Source organism: Varanus komodoensis, unplaced genomic scaffold (genome assembly GCF_004798865.1).
Source record: "Varanus komodoensis strain SLA01 unplaced genomic scaffold, ASM479886v1 scaffold1, whole genome shotgun sequence".
In the NCBI taxonomy this organism is placed as follows: domain Eukaryota; kingdom Metazoa; phylum Chordata; class Lepidosauria; order Squamata; family Varanidae; genus Varanus; species Varanus komodoensis.
This window is the reverse complement of record NW_025335268.1, coordinates 85,900,287-85,906,954: the sequence shown is the minus strand read 5'-3', so window position 1 is coordinate 85,906,954 and position 6,668 is coordinate 85,900,287.

Here is a 6,668-nt window from a genome sequence, read left to right as displayed (position 1 = left end):
CGTTGCTCTGATCCATCATGGAACAGACGTATTAATGTTCTGAACCGTGTGTGGTTTTTCCCACTTTGCATACTTCGTTCGACATTTTGTGCTACATTCTGCAATTCATCCCGTCAAGGAAAATACAAGGAGATATGTCAGACACTGAAACCCTGGAAAAATCCTCCAGCCACTCTTGTGGTGTCAGTAGACATTTGTCACAAGCGTTCAAGCATTTATTTCCAACAACAGCAATGGAAATCTTGCTGTCTTTTCTAAATTAAAGCTGAGATTTCCAGGAAGCAGAATTCTACGTTCAGTATGTCCCATTCTGTAGGGTTCCGGTGCTCCTGAGAAACAATGGTTAACCTACAGGTTGATCTCTTCATCTCCCGCATTGAATCTAAAGTGTACCATCTAGTACTTTTATGTCTATTGTCATCACATGCATTATAAGATTAATTACCTGTCAGCTTTTGTAATTGCCGTGTAGATTTCTTGCTAATGGCATCGCCAGAATCGAACAAAATGAAAACTCAGCATCGCTGAAGTTGGTGGGAGTTTTGCCACAGTTTTCTACTAAACCAGGGCTCCAAACTCAAGTAGTTAATCATGCTGTCTGCCGCAAGTGCGCAGCATGGACAGACAGAAGTCTCCTGAATTCTCCACTCATTTCTGGGAGTGGGGAAAGCTCATTGCAGTCGTAAAAGGGCTAATAATCATCCAATAATAAGAGTTCCATCTTCCATTAATGTCTTATCTAATGCACGTAAATCAAATGACTCACACGAAGTTCAGCCATCACCACAAATGGGTGTTAAAGGCCCAGATATTCCTTTTGTTGCAATGCATGTCACGAATATATCATCTCACTGGCAGTAATTGTGTTCAGTTTAGGAAAAAAACTGTACTGCAAAGGTGTGAGTCCTCATTTTTTGTTTCCATGGATATATCCTTTGCTTTAGTTGCTCTTATATGGAAGAGCAGTCTCCTGGCATCCTTGTTCTGAAAAGTGTAGCAGCCTGCAGGTAGGAAAGTGAGGAACGTCCCATCTTGAACAATAGCAGTACTGTATACTGTGCAAATCTCACCTTCAGTTTTGCATGGGTATTTATATTTGCATGAATTTATATTTGCAGACACAGATGCTATCTGGAAAGAACGTGGTGTGCAAGATGCAATGCCTGTCCCTTTTTTTGCTGCTCAGAAATTGCAGGTTGAAAAGGACTGAGGTCCCACCTGCTTTTGAGTGTGCTAAGGGGCATACATAACTCTAGATGGTTGTGCCCATCAAATTTGATGAGAGGCATTTGATTTTAGTTCTTTGGAAGCAGTCCCTGAGAATCTGAGACGTTTGCAGTGCTAGTTTAGGGGAAGTTGCCACATATCGAGTCAACCACTGGTCTGTCTAGCTCACATTCTGACTGGCAGCAAGTAGCTTCCCAGGGTTGCACGTGTGGGTCTGTTTGAGCCTCGCTGAAAGATGCCATGGATCTAACCTGGGACTTTTTCCTTGCCTCATGCACAGAATTTGACTGAGGCTGTAGTGTCTGGACGTCAGTATCTTCAGTGCACAGACCTTCTGCGTTTTCCCAGTACTTCATCAGTCTTTTATCTTTCCAGAGAAAGAAATTATGGACATGGATTAAAAGACAGATTTGTTTCTAATTAGTAGCTAGGAGCCTTCTTTCTGGAATCATCTGTGATAAAGAAGCAAAATACCTTTTTACCTGTACACATTTTAAAAACCTCATATCTACTCTTCTCTGATTGATTACTTCTCCATTTTCTTCCTCAATGGCCAAGTAGCCTCGCCTACAATTTGGACAAAGTAAGTATTTCAAAACTAATGGAGGGACCCATGAAGTTTGGTAGAAGACCAAGCAATGATGTATCTGGCAAATTTATTGTGGTGCTACTGTGCATCACACATTGGTGGTAAGAGGGATTAGATGCAAGAGGAACCTCCGTAGGAAATGGGTACTGCGGCAAATAGACAAAAGGGTATACAGGGAGGAGGAGGCCCGTTGCAGAAGGATTCTTTGCAAGGCTAAGGATGATTACGAGCTGAGACTTGCCACGAATATCAAGAGCAACAAAAAGGGCTTCTTTCAGCATGTAAATAGGAAGAGGAAGGGGAGACAAGTGGTGGGACCACTAAATAAGGAGGAAGGAGATCCAGTGACTGATGTGAGGGAACAGGCACAGATGCTAAATGACTATTTTGCCTCTGTGTTCTCCCCAAAGAAGGATGGGGGAGATCTGCATGGGAGATTAGATTAGGCCGGGGATTTAGGGGCACAGATTAGAGTAACCCCCTAGAAGTCAAGTAGCTCCTCAAAGGCACCAGGCCCTGACGGGTTACACCCGAGAGTACTTCAAGAGTACTGGAATGTACTTCCCAGAGAGGTACGCCTGGCACCAAGTTTATACTCTTTTCAGCGCCAGGCCAAAAACTTTTTATTTAAACATTATCTTAAAATTTAACAGCTTTTAAGTTTAGTCGCTCTGTTTGTTTTGTGATTTATTGTTTTGCTCTATTCTATGATTTATTGAAATTGTAGTTTTGTTTTTAAATATTGTAAGCTGTCCTGAGATCTTGTATAATAGGACTGCATACAAAAACTTTTAATACATAAATAATAAATAAGAGTTGGCAGGGGTTCTCTCATGCCTGCTGGCCTCCAGTTTTGAGGCCTCGTGGAGAACAGGTGAAGTTCCAGAGGACTGGAGGGTGGTGTCAGTGGTCCTGATTTTCAAAAAGGGTAGTAGAAGGGACATGGGGAATTACAGACCTGTTAGCCTTATGTCCATTGTAGGAAAAACAATGGAAAGGCTCATAATAGAGAGAGATCTAGTGATGCTAGATAGGGAAGGGAGGCTGACAGCCACACAACACAGCTTCCGCAAAAACAGGTCCTGCCAGACAAACCTTGTGGAATTCTATGGCAAGGTTTCGAGATGGCTAGACGGAGGGGATGCAGTGGATGTGGTTTACCTGGATTTCAGCAAGGCCTTTGACTAAGTGCCCCATGATATCCTGGTGGAGAAACTGAGGAGTTTTGGGATACACCAAAGCAGATTAATCCAGTAGATTAATCCGGTAGATTAGGGCATTGTTGACTGACTGAAAGCAGAGGGTAACCATTAGTGGGGAATCATCAGGATGGTGGCCAGGGACAAGTGGAGTCCTCCAGGGCTCTGTCTTGGGGTCAATCCTGTTTAATCTTTTCATTAATGACATGGAAGAAGGGGTGAACAGTCTGCTGATCAAATCTATGGACAATACTAAAACGGGGGCAGTGGCCACAACTGAGGAGCAGGTACTCCAGATCCAGAGTCCAGAAGGATCTGGACAGACTATGGAAGTGGGCAGGAGACAACAGGATGGCGTTCAATGTGGATAAGTGCAAGGTCTTGCACTTGGGGCATAGGAATGAGTGTCATAATTACAGGTTAGGGGACAAGTGGCTGGAGAGCAGCACTTGTGAAAGGGATCTTGGGGTACTGGTGGACTGCAGGTTAAACATGAGTCAGCAGTGTGATGCAGTGGTCAAGAGGGTGAACGCCACCCTTGGTTGCATAGTCAGAAATGTGGCTTCTCGATCAAGAGAGGTATTACTACCACTCTATATGACGCTGGTGCGCCTGCAACTGGAGCATTGTGTTCAGTTCTGGGCCCCTCATTACAGGAAGGATATAGCCAGATTAGAGTCAGTGCAGTGTAGGGCCACAAGGATGGTGACCGAATTGCAGGGAAAGCCGTATGAGGGGAGACTGAGGGAACTGGGTCTTTTCAGCCTGGAGGAGACTCCGAGGTGTTTTAGGTTTACATTTTTGTAAATTGCTTTCATTATTTGATAGAAATGAAATGAAATAAATAGTAGAAATAATTATGAAAATTATCATCATCATCATCATCAACAACAACAAATTTCAGACAGTTTTGGGTTCTTTAGAAGACTCTGAAAGCCAGAGTTGCTAGATACTAGCAGCAAACTGACATTTTGTAGATATTTTGGAACCATGCTGGTTCTCCCCATTCTATGATAACAATACTTTAAACATTTATCCAGTTCTAAGAATAGGATACATGGAAGCTTAAATCAGTCTCATGTAAAAGGGCTGGTGATTGTTGCAATGATTTTTAATTAAGCTAAAATTTCCACTGCTTACTGCACAGGAGGAGAATATTTCCAGTCCTGTCTTGAAGAGCAGACATTTTGGTCACCTAAACCACTGAACTCTTATTGGAACATCTGGAGGAAAACCAAGAGGTAATTTTTAAAAAACTGGAGAGAATATTGTGGGGTGTGGTGGGAGAAGAGGATAGAATTGACTTAGGTTTACTTTACACATTGAACCAGTTCTTAGTTCACAGAACCTGGCTTCAATGTTGCAAATTACCTTGTACTCTCATGGCGGAAATCCTGATGGAACAATAGGTGCCAACAAGGCCAATGCCTGTGGCCAGTGCTTGCTTGTTTTTCCTGCAGCAGTTCAGGCTCTGCTTTCCCCCTCCTGTCTAACACATTCACCTCACTTTGAAAGCAGCGTGGATTCTTGCCCCTCTCAGTTTGAGGCAAGCAACTGGTACTTTTATTGTTAAGGTGAAGCACTTTTTTGTTTAGACAAATAACTGATTCATTTTGTTACCCACAAAAAACTTAAAATAAGAATGTCAGTATCTTTTTGTGCACTTAAAGACGTTATTTTGGATTAGGGGAAGGGTAGGGAGTAATTTTATGAGTGTCATATGCCAGTTAACCTGCTATACAATCAGCTGGGAAGGATTCCTGATTGGTACAGGGGCTACCCAATCAGTAAGCCATGGGACCAGCTTCTGCATCTGCTGGTTGCCCCGGAGTTCAGTGCTCTTGAGAGGAGACTGTGATTATACAAATGGTTTTCTACTCAAAATATGGACATCTTTATATACCCTGTTGTATTGTAGATGAACTCCCTTCCTCTTCTCCTCACTTATAAGTTTTCCACATGCAGAAGTTGCATGTTGGGGGAAGATGCCTTCCAGCCCCACTCTGGATATTTGTACCTTCAGAAGACTGCCAGAAAGGACAGCATGCGTTTATTTATTTATTAAAAAATTTCTATGCCACCCCATTCACCGAAGCCTCGGGGTGGCTTGCAAAACATCAGTTAAAATATAAAACACTAAAAATATAGAACACATTAACATTATAAAAAAAGTATAGATACTTTTAGTCTTGCCAAACAATGAATAACCTGCTCAATACATGGGAAGTCCTGCAGGGGCAACAGGTACATGGATGCTGGGGAAACGTCCAATCTTTCCACCTGAATATGGTATATATACATGGAAGGTAATGATTAAGGGAGCAGTGTGGTTCATGTGAAGAGCTGAAGGGAGGATCAAAGAAACGAAGGATATGGAGGATTGTAGGAGGAACTGGGCAGGATGAAACAACAAAAGCTGGTATGCAGCCAGCAGCATCAACTCCCCCCTGCTTGAGAAGCAGGATCTGCAACCTCTGGCCCTCTAGTTGCTGATCCACTGCAACTCCCGTCATACCTACCCAGCATAGCCAATGGTAAAGAACAACGGCAGTTGAAGTCCAGCAACATCTGGAGCACTGCCAGTTGTCCACCTCTGCTGTAGGACTATGGGACAAGCCACAGAAAACAGTGCATATTAACTATGCTGACCTGATAGGGCAAGATTATCCTGAAGCATTAGAATCAGTTTATACTAGAAATGAATGGGAAACGCTGCATTCTTCCAATGAATATATTGCAAGACAAGGGTCAAAAATCCAGGTTAAAAGCGGATCCATGGTTAGTCTAATGGTCGTTCTTCATGTCTGCATCTCGTCAGAGCCTGAAAAATGCATGCTTTCAAGCTCAGCTGTACAGACAACTGCGTTGGGAGAGCGGCAGGACACCTGGCACCTAACCAAGCCCCTGAGGCTTCAGGGCCCACATGGCTTGTCAGAGCACATTCTGCCGCTGCTGCACTGGATGTGCAACCCTTAAAAGACATCAGCAGGAATTTTGCCATAACTTACCGTGACCCTGAGCTGGGATCCAGTGGGGGCCGGCTGAAGTTACATTTTACTAACCAAGATGTTCTAGATGCAATTGAAGTTTGACAACGCATTTTCTTCCACAGGTCTGATCTCCTCCTGGTCTTACTTTCAAATGATTGGGTTTTCCCCCCTCTAGGTTCATCCAATCTGCAACATTGACCTCTTCTGACTATGGAAAATGCCAGATTGTTCCTTGATGATACCATGAAGAATCTATTTCTGGATCTCCCCTGTATTTTACTTTTGCATAAACGTATAGAAAATTTGTTATGACACTGCAATTCCATGCGTACTTACCTGTCTCTAAGCTCCACCGAACAGTGAAACTTCTAAGTAAACATGTATATGGTTGCACTGCCACTGCTCTTTGCAAAAGAAAACATTGTTTTGTTTAGGCTTTTGTTCTAAAACTGTTATTATTGGTCTAAAGGACTGGACTAGTTCATTGTGAACCTCTGAAATGTTATGACTCAAACATAATTCCTAGAAGAGATAGAACAGAAATAGAAAAGAAGAAATATCCATCCATATCCACAGCTAGTATTATGGAAACCTGGCTAGTATGGCATTTCCCAGGTGCGTTCACCAGGTTTCACGGTGTACACTAAGGCAAAGTGGTGTTAA